This window comes from Scophthalmus maximus, chromosome 22 (assembly GCF_022379125.1).
Source record: "Scophthalmus maximus strain ysfricsl-2021 chromosome 22, ASM2237912v1, whole genome shotgun sequence".
In the NCBI taxonomy this organism is placed as follows: domain Eukaryota; kingdom Metazoa; phylum Chordata; class Actinopteri; order Pleuronectiformes; family Scophthalmidae; genus Scophthalmus; species Scophthalmus maximus.
In genome coordinates this window covers 11104191-11130638 of record NC_061536.1, presented here as the reverse complement: position 1 = coordinate 11130638, position 26448 = coordinate 11104191, and the positions used below count along the sequence as shown (strand labels likewise).

At 48.3% G+C, this 26448-nt stretch overlaps 1 long non-coding RNA gene across 1 annotated transcript; it reads left to right on the top strand.

Moving 5' to 3' along the window:
- Nucleotides 1-1041: 1041 nt before the first annotated feature.
- LOC118291754 lies at nt 1042-13001 on the top strand. The gene is made up of 3 exons (XR_004786742.2): nt 1042-1304; nt 1587-1654; nt 12360-13001. It is a non-coding gene; the product is annotated as an uncharacterized LOC118291754 (long non-coding RNA).
- The last annotated feature ends 13447 nt before the right edge of the window (nt 13002-26448 follow it).

The following is a 26448-nucleotide window of genomic DNA, read 5'->3' as shown; positions in this document are numbered from 1 at the left end:
CCACTCGGTGGCACAGCACTCGGGCTGGGTGAAGAGGCCATCCTCATTTTTTATCGGCCAATTAGCCCAGAGGAGGAGGGGGGGACTAATTAGCGGGGGCCTGGCTGGGAGAGCGGCCAGCATCCTGCGGTTGGCCAGCGCTCATCGCCGGCAGCACGCCGCTGGGCGATGAGGTGGGGGGGTGCCGCTTCAGAGGCGACGCTCCCGTCTTCGCCGTTGCCCCCCCGCGTGATCCGACGTGTACGGCGGCCCCCGAATCTGAAAGGTTTTCGTAAAGGAGCGCACGAATCAAGGATTGTCTGTCAATGGCCACTTTGCATGTTGCGCTCTCGTCGCCTCGCCCGGAGCTTCCGCTCACACACAAATCTTTTACCGTGCACGCTTGTGTAAAAGACCCTGCCTTTGTTTACGCCTGGGGGACTCTTCTCGTAATTGCTCGCAACAACAACAGAAATAATGTCTGCGGGTTGCTAAACGACACTCGAGACTGGGGATCGTGTTAACCAGAGGAGACGGCGTGAGCCGGAGAGTTTTTCTTCTCGAAAAGTGCTCGTGGGCCTTTTTTTTTTCTTCCCGAAACGCATTGCAGGTTGTCCACACCGTCAAACATTTCTCTTAATCGAAGGTGGGAGGGAGAGAGACTCGGCGGCTCGAGCCCCGACCGCGGCGTTAACCGCTGCGCCATCAAAGGCTCCATGTACCCCGAGTTTATCCCCCCGGCATCCCGACTCTTTTGGAACACTTTGTAGCTGTGTGGTCTCCGCACGACATTGCTGAGGACCGGGAGTCGTTCCGGTGAGCGTCGCCTCACTCCAGCTCCTTCGTCCTTTCCTCGTGTACACTTCGATATATGTCCGCCCCGGAAAAATTCCCCTCTTCAATCACACGTCGGTCGCTCTCTCCTCTCCCTCACGGCGCCGCGGCAGGTCCGAGATATGGGACGAGGACGAGCAAAAGCTGGCCAGCTGTGGGACCGTAAAAAGCTGGACCAGGCGAGATTAGTAAAGTAAAGCGCGGCTTTGTAATCTGCCAAACGCGGGTTCGAGTTGGAGAAGAGCCGACTCATGCTGTACATTCTCCGGTTTTGCACGAAACGAAATCAGCCTGTCAGCATGTAGGAGCAGGAAATTGCTTCACAAGAAAAATACAGGAAGTCGCAAATTTAACATTCATGGAAATAACAGCAAGTGCGACTCTCACAAGTGTTGGATCATTAGTTTCCGAAGATGTAAAGCTGCAGAGTTACAAACAAGGCCGGGACGGGAACTCATCAGCATGCCGGCGCCAGGCTGCGTGGCTTCTCGGTACGCGCGGTGTTGGAATTTTAAAAGTTTCTGAATAAATGTATGAAGCTGAAGTTGTAAATTAAAAAAAGGAACTTGCCAGAAGGTAAATCAGTGTCTCGGCCTGAGTCTGTGCCACTCGTGGATCACAGTTACAGGGAGAGTTTCCTAACTTTCCAAACTTTGCCCCCGATGCAAACTGGACATGACGTGAAACGTTGTCTCGTCAGCGTATTCTGATATTTCTCTGAAATGTGTTTTCGTCCAAAATGATGCACCGATTGCCGTTCTTCTGCTTTACAGAAAGAGCAAGCGAGGACGTGACACTTCCAGGTTCCTGAATTGGGAAACAGATGAAACCTGTGGAACTGGTAAGTTGTTTTGGGTTTTTTTTTCATCCAGGTGGTTTGAAGAGTCTAGCTGCTTTCAGACATGCCCTGAAGTCCGTACATTTTCCTTGAATTGTTTTTTTTCCGGAGGGGCTGCACGCGAGAACACGAATTTCTGCAAATGCTACCGCATTGTCCGGAACTTTTTCCTGCCAGCCCTCCCGAGTAAAATCTCCAGAGAATGTCCGAGTGGGCCCGTGTTAGGATACAGCAGGTGAACAGCAGTGAGCAGCGTCAAAAAGACCAGCGTTTCTCAAAGACAGCCATGTGATTTGTAACGTTAATACGAGTGAGGCGCAACCCACACGTCATAACAATAACTTGTTATACGGTGTTGTACAACGCACTTTTCACGTGTTTTTCTTGAATTTGCTGTCTGGAATACAGAAAATCTCTCTCGTTTCGGACCGTGACCTCGACGGGGTCAAGCATATTTTTAGCTTTCCTTCATATTTTTGTGTCCTGGACTTTTTATGAAGAACACATGTTAGTTGTTATCGTTTATGATATAGTTTTGGGCAGATTTAGTCATTCAGGGCACCGGAGCAATAAAACATGTCAATAAGATATCGCTCTAAGGCAGCGATGACTTAGATGTTGACATCATGAGATGTTTCACTTTGTAGGTTTGGAAAAGGAACCAATGACGGAATCTTCTGCACTAAATCTGTCCAACTTGACATTCATTTGCCATTTATATTCAATTATAAGATCATAACCTGTAATGTTATGTGTCCTGACTGAATGAACAACCTTCAAAATGCTGCTCAAGTAAAGACCCAGATTACCTGTGCACTCTCTGCGACTCACCTGGCACTGATAAACTGCGCGTAAAGCACTTCCCCTTGGTGATGGCAGGCGTCCATGATAAAGCCTTGCAAATTCAGGCCGCGGTAAACAAATACCCACGGCTGCAAGGTAATCTGTGGGGTTGAGGGAGTTTCATGCAAGAGGAAGACAAAACAGTCTTTGAGAGTCTTCGGGCTGCTGCTGATCACTCGCTGATAACCCCCCCCTCCCCTGGATGATGTAACCAGCTGGGCTCCTGCAATGACAAAGGGTGTGTGTGTATGTGAAGGTGTGCACAAGACCTCATGCCAAAAAAACACTGTGTCCAAAAAGTACTGTATCTCAGGGTTGCGTGTGCGTGTGTGTGTGTTTGGGTCCATCCACCTGGCTTGTGTATGCACCTGAGACTATATTTTTGGCGTGTGTGTGCATCTGTGTGTGTGTGTGTGTGTGTGTGTGTGTGTGTGTGTGGATGGCCTGTGAATAATGAATCGCAAAATCCAGTTGAGTTCACTTTTAAGGGCTTGTGAATTGGCTTCTAAAACCCGGAGAATAGACTTCCACTGATGTGTAATCTTGTCTACGTGGTCTCACGGGGAGTGTGCTCCTCTACTCCAAGAATGCTGCCTTCGTTTTGGAAGATTCGGGGAACAACATTAAGGTTTTCTCAAGTATCCGTCACGGCCAATCTTTTCGCCCCGTCACCTGTGCTGCTCTCCCCCCCTTGGTGCCTATTCTTGCAAACTTAGGGAGAGTTAAAGTTGAGAGAGACCCAGAAATATTAACATATTGTAATGAAATGCCGGTCAGAACAGTGACCCGGTCCTCCCGACCTGAGGCAAATAATTAATTCCATGTAGTCGCCTTCTCCTCGCAGCTGACAACAGCATACAGTGCGGTGACAAGCAGGTCAGAGGTTTAGCCAAAGGAGCAATATGACTGATGTAGCCGTGGCAAGTGAGTGGGAGTCAATCTGGACTTTGACTTTCTGTTCTCAGACTGCCAGCCTCGTGGATTGCTTCAGGCTACTGAATGCTAAATGGTGTAGCCTTGGCCATCCTTTCAAAGTGCTGCTCACTCTGTGTGTGGGATGCTTAGTGATCTCCCCATTCTTTATTTATTTAAAGTGACCTTTCGACTCCCGAGCCGAGATTGCTTTGGGCAAACTGAGCTGGGTTTAAATGTTTGGGGGTGTGGGAGGGAGGCCGTCATTTGCCAGGAGTTGCCAGGGGCCACAGCGAACCGCGCTGAAACTCTACAATTTTAACCCCGGAATTCTTCTGGGAAGTGCCGCCTGGCAGGCAGCATCAAATGAAGCGTTTCAGGTTAGATGTGGTGATAGGTTTTTGTCCTCATTAAAACAGAAATCCCCGCCACTTCTTCCTCATTTGTATTCCGCTGCAATTCATTCGAGGTGGATTTTGATTTGAGGGATTTGGATGGTATAAGGCCACTGAAGCCAGGAGGAAAAGAGAATGCATCTTTTAGTTTTTGTATTACGCAAAGCCCTGAAAGAGCAACTTTACATATCCTTTATCCTTCTTTACTTCCCAACTCTGCGATTGAAGACAAAACATCAGTCTTGGCCGAGCAGAATGGAAGTATCCCTGCTCATAAGAAAGGGTCTAAACCTCGTCCCACGAAACGCCCATTCTTAAGCACAGTTGCGGCTGAATGTGCCAATCACTTAAAACATTGGCCCCACTTCAGGGAGCTGAAACAAAATGAGTGTCAGTATCATTACATCCAGCGCGCGGATATTAAATCAGCATCATTCAGAGGGAGCTCATGCTGATATCATTGCTTCAGAAAGTGCTGATACTGCCGTGGGACCTGCCGGCTACTGTACGCTAGGATTTTGCATCCATTCAGAGATTCTGTAATTCCCACAGGGACTATGCTGCACAGTAATCCACTTAATTTACAATTACCCATGCAAGCCACTCATATAGAATGATAAATGGGCCGATTTAATTCCACTGATAGAGCTGGCGAGCTCGGGAAAAAACAGACCCTATGCAATATATACGGTCTGTTTCCAAAGCTCCCGTCATTTGTCTCCGCACACCACGTTGTCATAGGAATTTGAATCTGATCTCAGTTTATGTTCGAGGAAGCACAAGCATGCGCGCATATTCGAAAATATGTGCAGCACATATCCGCCATGCATACTGTATGAACCTCCGCCCCGTCCTTGAGGAGATGCGGGGGTAAAGCCTGGCCCTAATGTTTAAGCAGGTGTACTTTTTACCATGTTAGGCATCGTCATAAAGAAAGGTTAGCGCGCCAACATTTGCAACATTGCCTCAATTGATTTAGGATTATGTACGACTGGTTTTATTTTGAAAAATTGGGAGTACATCAGTGACGTCAAGCATTTAAAACCTCATGTCAATCCATCCGGCGCTTGAACTTAGTCTGGACCAAAGTTGCGGGACAACAGACCGACATCGCCAATGTGGCTAAATCAACTCCGCCATGGAGGTTATGTTTTCACCCGCGTCTGCTCTTTGGTTTTAATTGTTTGCAGGTTTTTTTTAGACAAAAACGACACTGATTCCCCCGAAACTTTGTGGAGAGATGGGGCCTGGGAAGAATTACCCATTACATCTTTGTGCAGATGCAGATGAAGAGGCAGATCCAATTTTATTTTGTTTTACTTTCTTAGGATTGTTCAGCCTCGGGGGATGTATGCCGTCTGCCGAGTGTCTTTGCGATGACCTTTTTGCTTCTCTTCTACATCTTGTTTTTTCCCCCATGAAATCAATTTTTAAATCTCGCTCTCTATCTCCCTGTGTCTGCATGGCTCTCGTCTCTGATTTGACTCCCTCGCTGTTACATTTTTCTCACTTTACCCTCCCTCACACATTTGATTGGCCCTTATTTCAGTTTCTAGTCAAAGGTAGGCAAATCAATCTCCCCCTTTCAATTTTTAATCACTGTCTTTTGCTCTTTTCCTTGTTCTTTCTTTCTCCCCGACTTAGCCTCTCTGACCCTTTGACTCAGTCAATTGCACTCGCTCTCCCTCTCCCCTTTCTCTGCTTTGATTCACACATTTTAATTGCCCATTTCTCCATCTCCGGAATTAATGAAATCTTTATTCATACACAGATTCATTGAGATTCAGAGAGGAAAAGGGGGGAATATAGAGAAGGAAATAAAGACACTAACTACAACATACTGATTTCTGCTGAGAACAACAGATGTCGATTACCCTATAGCCAAATAGTTCAATCACTCCCCGCCAACAGGGAATAAATCACAGAAATCGCCCACAACAAGAAGCAAACAAGAAACACATTTTTCTCCCCCTGTTCTGAGTATCATTTGCTGTCCAAGGCCTCCGAGAGAGATGCTGTGAAGGAAACACGGCAGATCAAAGTCTTCTCCCTCGCCCTTTCTCGCAGCAGTCCTTTGCGCGGGGAGCGACAGATGCGGGTGACGAGTTGGCGGCGGGAAAAAAAGCGATGCGAGGAGAGAGGTTAGAGTGACATACGAGGACATGTTATGACTGCTGCCTTGACTCGACAGTGCAGGGTTAATTATGGATGGCCTCCTCTGTCGGCGAGGGCTTAACGCTGAGTCGCAGAGACGGCCGAGGCCTGGGTTTCCTTCTGGCTATGTGTATCAGGTCCTCTTATGTTTTATTACTGCTGGAGGGTTGCGTCGGGTTGGTGGAGTTCCACTTGGGATTTGAAACGAGCTTTTCTGACATTGGAAGTGAACAACAGCTTCAGCCGACGCTTCATGGCTGACCCATTTTTTACTCCGGGGTTATTAGCGAAACATCCTCCGAGGGCCGCCAATCCGACGTAGCGACCTCACCAACCGGACCGAACGGAGGAACCAGAGGCTAATGAAGAAACACGCTGTAAGATGAGAATCTGTCTTTAAAATGAATTGTTTAACATATCGAGAAATGCGATTATGAGAAGATCAACATCAACATCATGTCTGTGCGTTAGTTTCTGACCCTTTTGTTAAGCTGAGCTTAGCATAAAGAGTGGAGACAGAAAAGTTAAAAAAATAATCCTGCTAAAACTTACTTACTTATTCGATCATCTTGCTTGTTTAATCAAAACATAACCAGAAATGTGAGAACCAGTTATTCTGTCTAGCCTACTTCTTCGCAGCGTGTTAAAGCTGGGACATGTTGTAGCCTATCTTAGCATAGCCTCGCGAGTCCGAAGATAAAAAAAAATAAGAACGCCTCCCATCACCTCACGATATGCAAAGTCATGTACCAAATATCTGACAGCCATTTCTCCCTACATGTTTCCCATCTGTATGCTAAGCTAGGCTAAGCACATCACACCTGTACAGAGGCCAAGACAAACATCTGCGCTCATTGACCAAATATGAGAGATGTTACACAGAAATCACAAATTGTAGTCTTACATTTCTGGTTTCTGTTTTTGTTTTTTTAAACAAATCATATTCACTGTGTAAAAAGGTCAAGTTCAAGGCTGTTAGGACTTAACAGGGCCCATCTCCCTGTTCCCCCATGCTTCCATGGACCACTTGTCTCAGGACCAATTGTCTCATCTGACTCGTCCAGAACATGCGCTAATTGTGCGGCAGAAATGCTAATATCAGCGTGCCGAAATAATAATAATAATAATAATAGTAATAATTGTATTTATATAGCACCTTTCAGAAGTAGCATCACAAAGTGCTTTCACAAAAACATGCAAATCCCAGACAATTAAAATCAGTGTTCCAACAATAATACGGCTTTCAGGTCACATATCTGTGTAAAAAAAAAAGATGTAGAAAGACAATTTAAAACGACGCATAATGAGCATGTGTTCCTACTGTCGGTGGAAGAGTCAACATGTTGTTCTGTTTTGCACATGACGTTGTCTTTCCTGTGATGTCTTCAATTTATACATACGCGTCTGAATTCTGAAGAAAGTCACACGGGAATTGTGCCTTCTGAGCATCGACAGCCGGATGAACGAAAGCCTGTGTGTTGCTTGTTGTGTCTCTCTGGGTTTTTTTTTACCCAGCATATATTTTACACGCGCCCACATTTAGCTATGCTGCATGTTAAGTCGTGCGTTGTAAGAGTAAAAATTTCATAAACTCGGCCTAAGGAAAAGCAATACCCCCCCCCCCCCGTGCTTCATCTCGTCCCCTCTCCACAATTCATTTCGCTGCAACGTGTTCAATCAATCAAGGATGCCAGGCTGACATTTTCTGGACCACAAGCCGAGCTGCATTGATTCGTTAAAAATATGTCAGTGTGGTGCGGCTGGCAAATGTTTGTTCTGAAGGATCCGTTGTGTTCTGGCATCACCGTCGAGCCACTCGCAGAGCCACACACACACACACACACACATCTGGATTTGCCCCCGATGCCGTAATCAGCTCGGCCCGGCAAACAAGCGCTCGCTCGCGTGGATTCTACCTGAGTGTATCTTTTCAAGAGACAGTGGTTTGTTTCTCGGCGAGGTATGGATCGGAATAAAGTGATGTCAGCGTGAAACAAAAGCCTGAAACATTTAGTCAATTTTACTGTCCTGACCTGGCAAGGAGAAATTTGCTCAAGCCAAAAAAAAGAAAGAACTGGATCTGTCTCCGTTCTACAGTCTGGGAAGTAATTTGCCTGCTGCGTCGCTGTTTGGGGAAATGGAGGAGGGAGGGAGGGATGGATGGGGGGGGGGAGGCTAGTTTTTTTTTGCTTTGTCATGGGGAATGCGATGATTCATGTTAAAAGAAGTCTAACATCTGGCTTCATTAATCACTTCTTTTCAAGTCTGGGCTTTCAGGGAATACTTTCCCCTTTCATCACACTCTCTCCTTCTCTTTCTGTCTCTCTCCTTCTTTCCCTCTCCCTCTTCAACACCCCCCCCCCCCCCCCCCCCCCCCCCCGCTGCTTGTCATCTGTTGACATTCTGGTGACATTCTGGCGTGCCTCATCACCCGCATCACTCCTCCCTCCTCATTTACTCCCTAATTTGTCGAGATGGCGCTTGGGGGGGGGAAGAAAGAAGAGGTGGATGACAATGAAAGGGACCAAGGTGTGGAGGGAGAGAAAGGAGGGAGCGTGTGGGAAGTGGACTGGAGAGAGTTGTAAATCAAGTTGGATGAAAATCGGTTCGCATGCTGCTCAACGGTTAGGGAGTTCCGCCTTAGTCACGGGGCTCTGGCTGAATGCAAGTGACACATCCACGTGAATGCCACATGCTACATTGCCTGCGGGATAACCAACGCGGTGATAAGATCGTTTCCCATTCACTGCGATGACGAGCCCCCCCCCCCCCCCGCCCCCAGACAGGGTTTGGGATTGCGACAGAGTTTCCAGTAACAACTGTCGTGGCATTTTATTTATTACGAAATGCGGCTCAACAGGTAACCTTAAGGTTCAGAGAGAGATTTGCTTATTGCGTATATAATATCAGCAATATTGAGTGATTACATGTGTGGACTGGATTTTAAGGTTGTAATAGAGTTGTAATCCTGTCCTCCCAAGAAAGGGTCAAGGTCACCTCGCCTCAACCAGGTCAACATCTAAACCCAATGCAACCATGGTCCTTCCGAAATCTGTCACAAACACATTTTGCGTGCTGCAGATAAGGACATTAGATCACGAAACACAGTGTTTGTTGTTCTAGAGGCCACGGACCAAGGGCACATTTTTGTTGTGTAATTTCAAAGACTCGTTGATTTAACTGTAACAAGAAAAAGAGTGACGGGATAAGAAAGAGAAAGAGTGTTTCAAGTCCTGTTTGTTGACCTCAGAAACAGTCATTTTTTTGTGAGAAGAAGATACTGTATGTTTTATGAGAAACGAGCAAACAATGACCCGGGGGCCAAAAAAAAGAAAAGAGAAAAGCTAACGAGCAGACCTGGAGTTACAGCTTTTCAAAGTCAAATATTGAAATCAGGATTACAAAGTCACATTAAACGTTGCGTTTATTAATACTGTGCTTGAGGTGGGAAAAAAAAAGAAAAAGAAAAAAAAGAAAGTCTGTCCTTCGTGGCTGTGTTACATAAGTTGCACAACGCCATTAAAAGCAAATAAACCAGTTCCAAAGGGGCAAATCAGTCAGTGTCGAAATTACAATGCGGCAGAACCCCAGACAGTCCCAGCTCTCTTCCCCACTGTGGCGTTATTCCGCATCGTTCTTGGAACGGCGGAGAACCACAGAGCCCAACGGAACAAATAGTACAATAAAGACGTAGAGAGAGGTTTTTAATCGCTGGACAAAGCCAAATGTTGCTCTTTAACCCGCAGTCTTGTCGGACACGTTTGCCAGATGGTTGCATGTTGGATCTGCAATAGCACGAGCGTGCGTCCGCGGGGAGCCGTAAGATCTGATGATCACCGTGTGTGTGTGTGTGTGTGCGTGTGTGCGTGTGTGCCCCGCGCAACAGCCCACGGAATTTATGCATGAGGCCATTTTTCAGAACCAGAAGCAGCCCGCACGGCGCAGAGACTCAAAATGTTCGTCCTCTGCATTCACCGTTGAAAGCAAAGTGCTTCAAATATTTCCAATGAGACAGACGATGCCTCCTCATGATGCACCGGTCTGCTGAAGTGATCATCTTGTAAAACTGGAGCTTGTAGCTGCTCTCAGACATGCACTGAAGTCCGGACATTTTCCGGAAGTTCTTTTCCGGAGGGGATTTGTTCCGGAACCCAAATGTGCGCAAATGTTGCTCCGGGACAATTTGTTGAACAAAAATTAAATGAATCAATTCAATTTCTTTGTTTTTCTGAACTTCCCGAAGTCCGATGTTTAACCTTTGACCTGTGAAACTCGACGTGGGCCGTAGTGTCCACCCGCCTCAGATCACCCGGGGTCTTAGGATGTGAGATCAATAAATCGGCCTCTACAGAGAGACTGTACAGAAAAACAAATTAAAAGGTCAAAATCAAATTTAGTCTTCAAAGAGACAGACTGTCTCCCTCATAAGTGGTTTTGTCTGTCATCCACATCCCGCCGAAGACTTGCGGATGTTCCATAGGGAATATTCCTCCACATTCACATGTAGGGGACGATCTTGCCGTCATTTCATTCCACATGACAAAACCATATGTTTCACCAGAACCTGCCGGGAAGCTGAAGACGAGTCCACGGGTTATTTTCAGACACAGCCACCGATGCATGCGAAGATGATACAGTCTGTTTGCTGTGTCATGTGGGGGTGGTTGGGGGGGGGGGGGGGGCTGTTTGTTTTGAACTGCATGACAGATTCTGACAGAATCTGCTTTAAAAAAAATAAATAAAAAATGCCTTTTTCCGTTTGTTGTGGTTATACAAGCAAAGCTGAGGGAGAAGGTAGATTCTCGGCTTCTTTTTTTTTCTTTAAAGCGAGGTGGCACTAAAATAGAATTAAATCAAAGCAGGAAGGAAGTCACAAACATGCAAACACAAATTCACGCGCACGCTCGCACAAGGCCGAAGAACCAGCCAATTAACTGAATCTCAGTGCAACGCGCCGAACAATGAGAAAAAGAAATGCGCACACGTTGAATCCATTGGCGCTCGCACAAGAGCGGCGTGTTTGCCAAATAGGCCGAGTTTAAACAAAACCCCTTTTTGATGCCTCGAGGGCATCCACTCGCGTTCAGAGGAGCGTGCGCGCCGCGGGTACGCGCCGGGGAGCGGTGTCATCGGGATCCATTTATCGGTTGTGTAGTCTGTGAGGATGTGTGGATTTCGTGTCTTTGATCAAAAACAGTCAAGAGTCGTTTTAGAATTGTGTTGGACTGAGTGAAAACAAATCAATGAAGAGCAGGCCTGGACATGGACACAGTACGTTTTTGTTTTTGTTGGTATAAATGACCGATTACCTGACAAACGGGCCGAGTCCTCCTGCGAACAGTCATAGCCGAGTTCAGACTTTCCAAAGTGACCGACGACACTACACGACAAACCCCCCTGCCAGAAATACCCAAGAGCTTCTTCAGCGCTCTGTCGTTGTCTGACCTCTCCCTTTGCAGCTGATTGGCAGATTCCTGTTCGCATTCACAAACCTCAGTACGCATTTGCAGATTCTCTTACACATTTACAAAGAGATACAAAGGTACTCTCCATACACACACACACACACACACACACACACTCATAATATTGCTGCAAAACTTCGTTCTGATTGGCTGTAGTTGTCGCCGGTTCGTCCGGGTATATGGAATCTAGTTGGAGGCTGCGACGTGTCGAATTGCGTCTTTGAGGAGACGAGTTCACACACAGCGATTGTTGACCGTCAATGGAAGGGACTCTTAATTGACCCTAGGTGTGAATGTGAGAGTGAACGGTTGTCCGTCTCTGTACGTGGCCCTGCGATAGGCTGGCGACCTGTCCGGGGTGAAGCCCGCCCCTCGCCCAATGTCAGCTGGGATTGGCTCCAGCCCCCCCGCGACCCTTAAATGGATAAAACGGTAGACGATGGATGGATGGAATACGTGTGTTTGCTAAATACAGGCTTGTATTAGAATGAAATAACAGCCTGGAAATCCTTCCTCACCACACGCTTAATACTTGGACTCGCTGGATCTACATTGGAGTACAAGAATAAGGCCGCTGCTTTATTGACTTTGCTTTCTTTACCGTTTCTTTTTCCTACATGGATCATAAACTGCTGAGGATGCTGATGCTCGTTGGCCCGGGGCGTGTTTGAGCATCAGTGTTTTAGTATACGATCTCATGCATGCAGTCGCTCTCCATCATCACAGGGGTCGGCCCGACGCTGCGTTCTCAGCAAATTCATCGCGGTAGTGTTGAGCGGCAGATCAAATCTGCGGCTGTCATTTCAGCGAACCAAACCAGTGGTCGCCAGCGAGAAAATGAGCGGCCTGCCTTTCGTCTTCCTCCGTCTGAAATGTGTTGTTTGCGAATTTCAAATTTGCCAGAGCGGTTCAAGAGAACAACTTCTCAATTCTCTCAAGGTGTTGCCGAAGAGGCTGCGTTCGGGGGAGTGTGACGGAGCTGACGGAAATGTAATCGCCAGGGTTTCGAAATTCAAGAGCCACTGATGGGAGATGACGCGGGCCGGCGGTGCTGGACACGCCACAGAGGGGTACAGTCAAAGAAAGAGCATGTCAAGAAGAAGGCTTCGCTGCCCCCCAACGTCTGACAGTTAGCTCGGTGCATCACAGACACACACCGAAAACAAAACCCTCTCGCGCCGATTTCCTGTGAATGTCAAGACCAAGCGGCCCTGCTCTCCGACCTCCAGCTGTTTCTTCCCCCTTCCGTGGCAGAAGAAAAGGAGGCCGCATCCAAACCTGAACTTTTTCGTCGCGGCCTTTCATCGAAATGCCAGATGAAGAGACGAGCGGCGGTGAGAGAAAAACAACAGACAAACAAAAAAGGGATGGAAGAAGAGCGAGCGGACAGGGGGAATGAGAGAGTGGGAGAGACGGCGTCGACGAGAAGTTGGACAAACTTTCATCTCCGACGAACAGGTGACACCTGCGAGGTGAGAGACGCCCGTGTCAGGTTTTCTGACACATGCCTCTACAAGCAAATCTGACGATTCCTTGAAAATAAATAAAGAAAGTTGAATAGATGATCATTCCCGGAGGTTAGATTATTGTAAGTGTGTATTATTATTATAAGTGAAAGGTCACGGCGGACGACAAGGGAAATACATTGACATTAACACACACACACACACACACACACACACGCACGCACATATTTCAAGAAGATATCAGTGTTGCTCAGGAGGCCAACTTCGTAGATACAATGTACCTAGTAATAAGAGATCACTTAATGAATAAAAGGTTGACTGTAAACGATGCGTTGGAGATCAGGACCACTCCCTGTTTCAGTGGCTCGCTCCAATCGGCAAATTATGAGAAAACCTTCCAAGTGTACGGAAATGTTTGTCAGAAAGATGCTCTGTGCATTCAATACTCTCTCTCTGTGTGTGCGTCTCTCCTTATGTACCGTTAGTAATCGACTTGTAGCTCAGTGCTCACTGCCAGTACAAGTCTGCAGAAATGTGTCCGTCCCTGACTATTCCCTGTCTCCTCTCAACGACCCCTTTTGAAAGGGAACTGTCTGCAGGTGAGGGAGGAGAAATCGGGGCCGGCGGCTCCCATGAAACGGAGCGCGGGTCGCCAAATCCCGCTCGTCGCAGTTGCGCGCATGACCGGGGGCAGGTACGGAAAGAGCTGCGAACCAATGGGAAGGGTAAGAGGCGGATAGAAGAAGAAGAACTGTATCGCTGCCTGAGAGTCCACAGTGTGCGACCGTGTGCGCCCGAGGCAGGAGGGAGGATTCCACTGGGGGGGGAAATGAATTTGAGACGCCGCTCAATCCAAATGAGGAAAAGACAAACAACAAAAGCATATTTCAACTGACTCTGCCGGCGGACTAATGAAGTGCAGAGCGGCGCTGGGGGGGGAAGCGACTCACTCGCTGAGCATCTGTAGCCTTTTTAAACAGACCCCTTAACGTTAAATCGCGCCCCGTGTCGGGAAGGCAAAACAACACGCTCACCGGGGTCAATTTGGGGGAAATGAAATGTAAACAGAGCTGAAATGATCCGGTAATGGGGTCGACGCCCGGCGTTATTAACATTCTTTCCTTTGTGTTCTTCACTAACCTTAAACAACGTGGATCTGGGAGCGAGGCTGCAGGCTTGTGCAGTCCTCCCTCCTACCATTGTTTCTGCCAAGGCCAAATTCCACTTCACCAGCTGGGACATTTTAAGTCCAGAAGAGAAGTCGATAAGGCCCCCCCCCCCAAAGCCAGTGACTTTAAATAGCAGATAATGGACTTTTTTTAACAGCCACTTTTTTTATATAGAGAGAGTCTTTATATCTGTCATTACTTGTCCTCAACCTTAAGTTACCCTAATAAAGATTACAGTCATTTAAAAAGCAGGGTTTTTTTTTCAATTTTCCCATGAAAGGCCATTTGTTTTCAAACTGAAACGATCTCCGTAATCAAAAGTAATCTCTGTCCACACTGACGGACCCGACCGGGCGCCGGCCCTCGCCTGAATGTTGCGGGAAAATGTTCCGGCGGTTCTTGTGAACGCGCCTGACACGGACGACCTCGTGCTGCGGTCTTCATACGTGAACGGCTGACACACTGTAAAACACAAACCTCCGCCTCATGGAGGGGCAAGAGTCAAACACCAACATCAGTTCATGTCATCCTCTGGGGACCACGAATGTCTAATGTGGAGTTATTCCAGTCCGGACCATAGTGGTGGACAACAGTTGGCACATTGCCAGACACCAGGGCCGTGCCGGTTCCGTATAGGCCAGAGAGGACGACACACAGCAGAGTCACACTTCTGCATTTCTGGAGCGACGTAAATATTTTTGGACCCTGGTCCGGCGCCGGCGGCAGCGCCGCCCCCGCCGCGTCTCGCCGTGAGCGAAGCAAAAGTAAACTTCTCCACATTTTGGGCACATCTGGGGTTGTTGTGTTTTTTTGCCGCCTAATGGTTGAGCAGGCACAGCCTGACCTACATGCAGTAAATAGAGCCGCTCCCCGCCAACCCGCAATTAATCAAAGTGAGCGCTAACAAAGTGCCGCTGTCCCGCGTAGTTTGAGGAGGTGAGGGCACACGCGGCGATGCATCGCGCCGGCCCCCTCGCGTTCCCGCCGAGGAGCCTCGCTGTGCTTGTGAAGGAGGCGGGAGGGGCCCTCGGCTTTTCTCTGTGCGTTACAGCGACAAAGGCAAGTGGCGGAGACAGGTTCATAAATAATGCTTCATCTCTATCCGTCTGCCTGCCGGTCTGTCTTCATATGTATATATACATATATATATATATATATACAAGTGGCTCAATCCAACACACACCTGTCTGTCGACCGGTCGAGCCACCTGACCTATCCCGGCTCAGTTTCACGCAGGATTGAACTCTTCTCAATGCACATCTGTGCCTGTGCTAACGTGGTCACTATTGGTTTTCTCCCCGCTTTTCCCTTCTCTTCATCTCGTTCAAACAGCACGTGACAACTCCTCTTATTACCCACAATCCACCTTGATCAGCAGTGCAACAGTTAGACCGGAGAGTTGGGCGTTACCATCAATGGACGGTATATAAAGATGGACGACATGACAGCGCCCCCAAATGATCACGGTCGCCCCCTGGTGGCTGGCTGCAGTATGGGTCATGAACCCTTCCTCCTCCATTTTAGCAGATGGGACTTGGAGCGGACACAAAAGAAATCAGTCGGTGCACATTGAAATACATTTTCCCCAAAGATTGTTTCTGTAATTTTGTTTCATTCTTCCAGTGAGCTTGGTTTAAATGAGTTGTTTGATGAAACGCCCCCTGATTGGCCGCTGAGATTTGACGTCTAAAGCGCGAGATGGCAGCACCTGTTTTCCAAAGTTGGGATATGATTTTTTTGCCTTCAGATTTTGCACAAGGGGAGGAAGCGGGGACACCTCGCGTGCCGCACTCTCTCAAGTAGCGATGACTGGCAGGTACAGATTTACTCACTTTAGTCACGCCACTTTAGGCGCGGCCACAAAATACTTTCACCTTGTGCACAACAAGCATACGACCTGACAACCATTACGAAAAACGGTGAAGAAGTGAAGCGTTAAGACGTTGAACCAACTCCATTTGAGGAAAAAGAAGGTTTCAGCCCTCACAGTAAAGCCAACACCGTATGACTAATGAACAACGGAAAAAACTATATGCGATCCTGAGTCGGTTCTTTTCTATTTTGAGCGGTTGCTCAAAGGCCGGCCGCTGCAGAGCACACGGACAAATGAGGCGAGGCGGAGAGTCAGCATTGGAAGAAAAAACAACCCTCACAGGTTCCACCTCACCTCTGCGGTTCCCTGATTTACTCCCATTAACCTCCCTGCCTCCCTCAGCGACTCGCGGCCGTCTACGACCCCCGTGACCCCCCCCCCCGCTTTCCGAAAAACCATGTCCTCGTTCTTCTGTTCTCCCCAGGGCTGTGGAACAAGAACCCTGAGAGGTATAAAAAAACAAAACACAACGTGACGTGAGAATAACGCGATCACGGAGTTGTGATTTTGAAGAGAAAGCTATCATACGCTGTTAAATGAACTGCAAATTCAAAGATTTGCAGCCATGAAATGCGAGGACATTCCATTAAACATGAATCTCTGCCGGTCCTTTTTAAGCATATTTAATACGGATTTCCTTCTTTTTTTTTATCCCTATAATGGGAAAATTGTCCCTTTACCAAAGCAAATTGCACCATTAAGTTCTTCTCTTATCTGTGTACTTATTCCACCACCCACTGACGTGGAAATTCAACAGCTGCTTAAACTGCGAGTTGAAAAATTAAGAATAAGGGCCGAGTACGATTCTTTTAATGGGCCTAATATGAATGATAATCATAAAAGAAAAGTGCATGTAACTATCGAACCGAAAAAGCTGATCCCAGATAAGCTGAAGTTAAAATATCAGTTTGCCATCGGTTACGGAAAAATGGTATCAAGCTATATGGAAGACTTTACGGAGACTTCTGTGACGAGCATCCTGACCCTCTGCAATATCTGTGCATGGGAAATACCGTAGAGGATGGTCAAAAGATCATAGCAATGAGAGCAACAACAGACCTTTGGTCAGTTGGGGACAACTTAGAACATGATAAATTATTATAATTACTATTAAGATATTGTGGAGCAGCTGAAAGGAACACTATGACTTGAACTCACGAAAATTGGGTCCGTACATTTTCCGCACAAGTTTGCCGTTCGCATACGAAGAGCGTATGTGCGCTCGGGCTGTGTGCATGGGTCTGTGTGTGTGTGTGTGTGTGTGTGTGTGTCTGTGTTAGTGCCTGTTTGTGAGTTCTGTCTTGGTTGGCACCCAGGTCCCAGCTGTCGCAGCAGCGAGAATTTGCGCCAAACCGGATACCCAGGGGTGCACACTGGAGCCAGAGGCTGCCAGCTGGCCCAACACTCTTCTCCCCCCAGCCCCTCGATGAGTCACACACACACACACACACACACACACACACACACAATCCCCCTTCTATCTTACACCCCAAAAACTCCTCCATTGACCTCTCAAACTCGCCTGCCCCCCCCCGTCTTCCTCGATACACACATTTACACACACTCTGCGGCGGACACGAGCCCAAGTCTTGGCATGTCGGAGCTGTAAAGGCGACAGGAGTGTCAACAACATCACACCGCCGCTACATAATCCTCCTCGGGCCCCCTCGGGCAAAACCCGGCGGACACATCCCGAGGTACAGAGGGCAGCGAGGAACGTTTGAAGTGATTGGTGCCAGGACGGCAAGTGACGTCATCTTTAACTCGGGCGCACTATTTATTATGGTAATGCGAGATCATAATGGGCGAGATTAGGAAGACAATTTGGAGACAAATGTGCGGCTATAATGTACAAGAGAGACTCGAGGCCAGCGGGACAATCAGGACATTGAGCCGCGGCGGAGGGATAAGAGCTGAGTGTGACTCTTGTTCCCTGGATTGTTGTTTATTCACTGTTTTGTTGCCATAGATCTTAAACGGCCCGTTCATATTGAAGCAGCCATTGTTCAGCGTTATTTCAGCCCACGCATCGCGCAAATCGGAGCCGGGCCAATCGGCTGCGAAGAGGGCTCCACATAGCTCGGCCCGGAGACACAGAGGGACACTTGTCATCACGGGCTATTGTGCTGCTGGGCCGGTGCTGAGCAGGCTCAATGTGTCACGCCGTGTCTGTTGGGTGCGAGGGTTCATCCTCGGAGGTGTGAACAGGATGTCACGCGCTTTTTTTTCTTTTTGCCTTGACGGCGGCGAACTCGAGGCAGTTTGTGCCAGTGGACAGGATTATAGTGACGCATGCACACACACACACATACACACACACACACACACACACACACACACACACACACACACACACACACACACACACACACACACACACACACACACACACACACACACACATCTAGTGCCTCTAAGTCCATCAAGTATTCACACATGATGAACTCCTACTCCTACATCGCCCACACACACACACACACACACACACACACACACACACACACAAAGATGGTTATTGATTATTATTCTCAGGACCCAAAGTATAGACTCGGAAGCTCTACAACAGGTCTCCATGACAGCAGCCAGCGAGGGGACAAGTGCTCTTCAGTGCACAAAGCTGTGGGCTCGGCGAGGGGACGGAGCGTCCCGCTGAGATTCACCTAACCCGCCAGAGTGGCCGCGTCTTGTGTCGCCGACGTGAATAGAAAAGAAAGGACAGAAAGAATGTCGGGGAATCAGACTCTCGCACGAATGTGGGATTCCGATCAGAGAAGATCTACAGCACGGTTAACCTGAAACCCACGCACCAGGTTGCACAACCAGGCAGGAGGAGAGTTTCTTTGTCTTTTTTCCTTCTGTTTATTCCAACCAACTCGTCTATTTCCTGCAGCGGTCATACATTTTGGCACAAAGGGGGCCAATCTTCTCGCTGAATAGAGTCCATTCGTGCTGCAGAGAACGCAGGGCACTCGAATTATAATTTCCAAGGTGCTGGACGGTTCATTCACAATGAGGTGGCTGACCACAAATGCCCCCCCCCCCCCCCCCCCCCCCCCCCCTTATTAATTATCAACCCCTGAAAGACAAATATTACCCCGGGACACACTGCTCCTGCCTCAATAACAATTCTCGTCACAGGGAGCGATTCAGGACACCGACGTCAATCATTCACCGTGCGGAAACGTGCCCACTGGCATCCAACGGCCTCCCGTCCAGGTGGGTAGACGGAGAAGGAATAGTGATTCACGGACACAGTGGATAAAAGTGAGGAGGAAAAAAATAAATAAAAGAGAACGCACCATTTCTCTCCGAAGGCCGCGTGTTACATCACGTGTTTTTGTTCTTCGGTTGTTTGTTTTTCTCTTAGCCCGCTCCACGCCGAAGCCATCGAGCCAGTCACTCACACAACCCCCGACAGATCAGGGGCCCAGCAGTGTGTCAATGTGGCGGCCATTTTGTCAGAGCCGGTGGCATGCAGAGCAACTGCTCATAAGAAGGCAAGTGTGACAGAGGCCGGGTGACGGGCCGCGTGACGAGCGAGCTCACAGCAGCCCTCCGTCCTCGGTGGCGCCTGCCGCCCGGAGGGGCCCCGGGTTCCGGCTCGCCAGTAGGGGCTCCGGCCTGTTCCATCGGACGTGGAGGGGAGCTGAGGGAGGAGATTCGCTTTTGCTATGAAGCCACAGGTGCCCAGGAGTTCCGCAGAATGAATGAACCTCGAAAAATTCCTTAATCTTAATTTTTGCATTGTTTTTGGTCTCCACCAACCTCTGAGACGAATGGCTACATGCTCCGATACCTCCACCAGCTCGGCCATGAAACCAAAACAATGAATTGAGAGACACCAAAAATCTGTATGGGGAAAATGTCCTGGAAAATGTCCAAAGCAGCTCAAGGGAAAGAGAAAGAGAGAATGCCCCCCTCGCGTGGAACGGCTCCACTATATTTGCGGGGGGCACAACACCCCCCCCCTGGACAGTGTAAAAGGGGCTTGAGAGATACTAGGTCGGGGAGACACAGGTGAAAGACAACAGATGGTTGGAAATCAAGAAAAAGGGAGTTGAATAAAAGTCGAAAGGATGACAGCGAGTGATATAAAACGGGGGCGAATAAGCGCAGACAGAGCCAAAATAGAGGGAAAAAAAATTGTCCATGCGCTGAGAAATCAAACGAGATAAGAGAAGGGGGGGGGGGGGGGGGAGATAAGATGCTGGGAGGGACGAGGGGAGAAAAGAAGAAGACACGAAGAAACTTTTTTTCCCCTGTCCTTTCTCTCCCTCTCACTCTTCCCGACAGTAAAACATGAAGGAAAACAGATATGATAACCCCTCGCTGCTCAGTGTGATACTGTGTCAAGTACCGAGCGACACACACACACACACACACACACACACACACACACACGCACACACACACACGCACGCACACGCACACACCAGCGGTGCGTGGCCAGGGCCCACCCTACCCGAGCACCAGTGCTCATCCTGACACTCCAAAGGGGGCTCGACCGTGTGCACCGCCTAAGATGTTTAATTCATACAGCCCGCCTGCGTGTGCTCCACATGAACGCGCGAGCGACGGCGGAAGGCGGGTGACGCTCAACAGCCGAGGCCGAGGACGAGGACGACGCAGAGACACAAGAGCGGAGGCTTTATACAGAGAGAGGGAGAGCGACAGAGGGAGAATGCCCATGTGTCGGGGGGGGGGGGGAGAGGAAAGAAGCGACGTGGGAGCATCGACGGGGACAAAGACAACGAAGGGATGGTAGACATAAGACGCAGTTTGAAAACTGCGAAGCGATGAAATAAGAGGAAGAAATGAATAGATGACAGAGCTACACGCTCGGATTCCGGCACACGCAGGAGAAATAACACAGGTAGAATCTGAGCGGCAAGAGAGAAGGAAAGAAGGGACAAGTGAGAAAACAGAGGAGGGAAATATCCCCCCCCCCCCCCCCCCCCCCACACACACACACTAACACACTCTGCGGAGGGTGTGTGTTGCAGGGTCTCGGGAGAGGCGGGCCAGGGGACTGAGCGCTAGCGATTTTCTGTCATATCTCTCTTTCTCTTCATCCCTCACGCCTGTTATCCACCCCCCCCCCCCCCACCCCGCCCTCGCCACTGCAGCACAGCGCCCCGCTCAGAGCAGCGCGTGCAGCATTTGCAGAAGGTCATCTATTCCAGTTCATGCAAAGATCACTTTTGGCTGTGGGATTAATGGTATTACACCTGCGGTGTGATTGGTTTCTCAGCATGAAGACCGTGCGTCGTATTCCACCTGCACTCTCTCACGTCACGTCCCTTCTCCTGTTGCACTGAATTGTGCTGGAACAGCCGAGTTTTGTTCCCTCGAGCAAACAAACACATTTCAAATTCTGGTGTATATAGCTCTGTCTGGTGTATAGCTGCCTTTAGTTACCACCGCCCTCTTTAGTTACCAACTTTAATAGTAGTAGAACTTTACCTATAAAATGACAGTAAAACAACAAAGCAAAGCCACAGAGAGAGAGATGAAACATATTTTAAATTAACTTTCACACCCCGAAACTCTTGCTAATCTTCCTAATCCCGACCGTGTGGGAATAAGAGGCTGCTTGAGAAAAAACTAGTTTTTCAGGCCGTTTACAGGATCAAACACGACAGTTTGCTTTTTGCTGCCGTTGCTGAGTCAAGGAACAGGCGTTTATGTTCGTACAGTATGGGCTCATTTCGCATTTGTGGATATCGCTGCGGAACGCACACTAGAGGTGACAGCATTTTTTTAAAAAGTGTGTAAGCACTCGGGGCCTCTTACTGTACCACGGGGTCTCCCTGCAGGGTCCGCAGGGCCCGACGGCGGCTGCCCCAACGACCTGCAACGTCGTCAGGATATTCTTCTTCTATTTTTTTGCCAACTCAGTCTTCCACACACACAGAGAATTGCACCGTGTGAGCAGAATTTGAAAGAGGTTATCATCGATCACACATACACACACACACACACAGAATAATAAAAAGAACACGCTACATTTGAAGATAAATATGTTTATTATGTATATACGGTATGTACTCATCATGATATCAACATCGCCATTAATATCCATCCTTTAGGCACCTCATATGTGGACAGATTGGGAGTAGTGGCTTGGTCTGCATGCCCATCGGTTACAAAAACACTCGAAACATGCCGTCAACGAAAAACGTTACGATTTGTTATAGTCTTATAATAATAATAATAATAATAAATTGAATTCATAGAGCACTTTTCCTTGCTAAAAGCAATTTCATTTATCCATCTATTAGTCTTCTGTTCCGATTGGGTTTGAGCCTTTGTGTTTATGCATCACTAATGTGAAATGTGTGTCCGTCCCCCGTCTGGGTGCACAGTATACAGCATCCCCGTGTGTGTGTGTGTGTGTGTGTGTGCGTGCGTGTGTTCTTGTGTATTTGTACGCGACACACAAAGTCCGGGTCTTTGTGCGGTTGTACGTGCGTGCCAGCGTGTGGAAACGGTCGTCTTGTGCAACAACAACGGCGATGTGATCTTGGCACTGTCTTGTGTAACCGTGCATGGTGCGCCGGTGTCTGCGTGGTACGTGCCAAACCTCACAACAGGAAGTGGGAGACCGCGGGGCCGAGCCAGTTAAGGCAAGTCCCTCGGACACCTTGGCACCACAGCAGCCAGATTCTCAAAAGCTGGTTATATCAGGATATCTGAGCAGGAGACGCCGGGCGAAAGTTTCCCCCCTCATGCCTCTTGGGGAAAATCTATTCCCTGGGCTTTTGCTGGTACATACACACTGGAGAGAAACAATAAAGGATCAATATTTCTCTACACCCGCAGGGTTATTATAGCTCCGCAGCCTTGGTTGTGGATAGAACTGAAACATGCTGCTTCAGTCCTGGTTCCAAAAATTTACTGGCATCCCTGAATTTCAAGTGCTGAATATATCTTCAGAAAGTGAGTGCAAACGAACCACTTCTGTCAAAGCAGAATATTTAATAAACTGTCCAAAGTTATTGAACAACCGCAAAAGAAAAAGAAGAAGGAAGCTTTGTTACAGGGAAATGAAAAGTACAAACATAAAATGTACGCCGGAAACAATTATTTGCGTCCGTTGGATGAATTTAAATCAGATCTTCAAGCAAAAAATAGCTGCCAGCTTAATTCTTCGCGTTCATGTGATCTGAATTAATCTGTATTTGGTGGTGGTTATTTTTTTATTAAAATACCGTTCATTGTTTCGACTTGAAACTCTAAAAGCAAGAGTTTATCAATGTATAAGATTATATCTTGAACATCTACATTTGAAATATCCATGGCAACGGAAACTACTTCCTCCTCCTTTAGGCCCTTTTCATCGCAGACAGTTGAACGGACGGCATCAAGGACGGCTCTCGATGTTTCCGGAGGTTGACGTTATCTAACATTTGTCAGGAGCCAGTGGTTCTGAGGTTCAGGGGGCACCGTCGCTCCAGGGGGACCCCTTCCCTGACTGCTGCAGCGCGAGCCCCGCAGCCGGGCAGAAGCTCCACAGTTCGTATCCTTATCGAGAACTTTGACCGTTAAGATGTTCCATGGACCTGGCGCCAAAGAAGAAACTCAATGAGGAGAAGTCTGCGAGGGCTGGTGTGTAGGTTTGCAGGGAAGAAGAAAAAAAACCACACACACCGCACAAGAGAACGAAACAGCTTCGGGCTGCTCGGGGGGTAAACCAGGAGCGGTGGTGAACTAAACCAAGTTGGGCTCCATTGGGTGGAGGCCGAGGAGGACACCGCTGTTGAAAGAAAGGCACAGAGAGGCAAGACTGATGTTTGCGAAAACTGTTTCGTCCTACGGACAGAGGACACCAAAGTCGAGCTCTGGGGAATGCGGGGCATCCGTTTGTTCTAGAGGTGGTGAAATGAATCCCCCGAGGGAAAGGAAAACCCTATCTACTGTAAAAGACATTGTGGACGTTCTGTCTCACTGTGGAGCAGCTTTTCCTGCCTCTGGTGCTGAAGAAGATTACCGGGGCACTTCTGGCGGGTCGATGAGCCCAGAGCACACGCCCGGCACCAAAGAATGGCCGACAGGGAAAAGAGGGGCCGTTTTGAAACTGTCCAGCATCTAGTCCGGCCCCGAACTCCATTGAGGACCTTTGGAGCAAGGCTGGAATCGAGGCGGGTACCAGAAGCTCCTAGATGACAGCCAACGTCCGTGTCTGCGATTCATCTCCTATTATTTCGCCATTCATGAGAGTGATTTTTTTTTCTCTTTTTCCTTTTGATCAGTAACCTTGGACATTGTGATTATACAAAAGTGGTTATTCTGAGGATATTCTGATTTGTGCACTCGAAATTCAGAGGTGGCAATCGCTCTGGCCGACCGGCGCCACACTTTGATTGATTGTTGCGGAGCAGACGACGAGCAACTTTAAAGGTCTTGACCACTGAAATTTCAAAGACACTTTGAGAACAAAAGGAAAACAGTATATTTTTTTCTATGCAAAACCCTGTCCAATAACCTTCGCGGCCAAAGTGACGCACAGAAATGCATTTGAGTCGGAGTTTGTTGCTTCTTTAGAAAAACAAATAAACAGCAAATAAACAAAAGAGATATGTATCGTGATATTTAGTGGGATTGGTTTTTTTTGGGGGGGGGGCTTGGATCGGTCCAGGCCAGCAGCTGTTTCCAGTCTTTATGCTAAGCTAATAAAAGGCAGCTGGCTGTAGATTCAGGCAGATAGGATGACGGTGATGTCATTTTTCTCATTTAACTCTTTGCAAAATTGTGAGTAGATGTATTTCCTATAATATATGACTGTTTGCTTGATGCCAATACGCTGCTATACCGGCCAATTTGTCTGAACAATAAACATACTTCACTTATTATACTGATGGAGAGGCAAAAACTTGCAGCCATTTGCATGAATTGAAGCGGGGCGCCCCCACTTAGCCGGCTTTTCTCTTTTACGACTGGAAACCATTTCTTCCAGTTTCAGTCGTTGTTGGACAATTTTTTCCAATCTGAAAAAAATTGAGAAGTGGAAGAAATTCCAAACGTGACGGCTGAGCTTCCGCCTTCCCCTTCCTCCTGCGGGCCGTGACAGACGCGGACATGACATCTCCACCCGACCGCGAAATAGCCACTTGTGTTTAAGCCCAGAACAACTCCATCCCCGTGCGACCGTACGCGCGCACACGCACACGCACACGCACACACACATAATCCTTGAGGCTTTTGTAATCCATGAGGACCGACTGTATGTCCTAAAGAGCTGATCAATACTATTCAATCTGCTCGCAGGTCTTTGCTGCATTAGGGCTGCGGCTGCTGTCCAAACAATGAATGGCCGGACACAGACGGAGCCCGTATATACAAATGGAATCCGACGATGACCCCCCCTTTTTTTTAATTCCCTCTCCTCCAACAAACAGCGGCGATTTCATTGCGCTCCTCTTGATTGCCAACTCACATCCAAAGGGAAAGCAACGATGTTGTTACCGTGACAACAGCTCGTGCTACACTGGCGTGGATATGTGAGCTTTTTGGATAAATATCGCTGGAAAATCAGCTGCAGATATTTAGAGGTCATTATAGCGGCTGCACGCGATTTCATGATGTGTTTACACCGAGAGGCAAAGTGGAGAAGATGACGACGACGACGGCGGCGGCGATGCGAGGAGCGGCTGTGTTGTTTCACCACAGACACATGTGCTCTTAAGTGCATTTTAAAATACCTATAATAACATCAACAGTGGGTGGCCATAATTCACATTGACAGCAGAAATTTTGAGTTTGTCATCGGAGAGACACGTACAGTAGAATTACAGAGAATCTCTCCTTACAGACTGACACACAACATTTCCCATGATGAGTCTCCGTTCTGCACGATTTTCGATGCATCGCGTCTAAAAATAGTTTCAAGCGGCGAGATGGAGACAAGACAAAGCAATAAAAGAGCGATACGGAGGGATGACATTTTCCTGCTGCTCCTCCTTGCCCCCCCCCCCCCCCCCTTTTAGGGTTCAGTTTACCTACTAGCACACAGTGCTTTAAAGGGACACCGAGGGTGAATTTCCTTCTCGCGGCTCATCCCCCCTTTTCTCCTTCTTCTTCCCTATCCCCGGGTTCTGCTTCGTCTCCTCCAGATTGCCTTTTCACAACAATGTATATTTCGCTGAGCCAACTTAACCGAGCCTAATGCGGCGCCAGGCTCAGTGTCTATTCCCCCTTGCTAACTGTTTTCACAGTGGGGCTGCTTCTCTCCCTCTCAGGCTCAGCTAAAAAGAAAGTGATCCGCGATGCGGCGAGGGGTAAGAGACACGGACACTTCGCCGGGCTCGGTCGGACACCGTTTACAGGATCTATGAATCAGAGAGAGAGAAAGGTTGAGTAAAGCGTGTCACCCCCGTCCTCTGGTTTGCTGCAGTAGAGTGCGTGAAGAGATGACGAGGAGGCGTAAAGGGAGGGAGAGGTGCACAGAAGCATCTTATGGACGACCGTTTTTTCGCCGTCGTTCCCAAAAGTCCTAAGTATATAGGGCAGAACCAGACTCA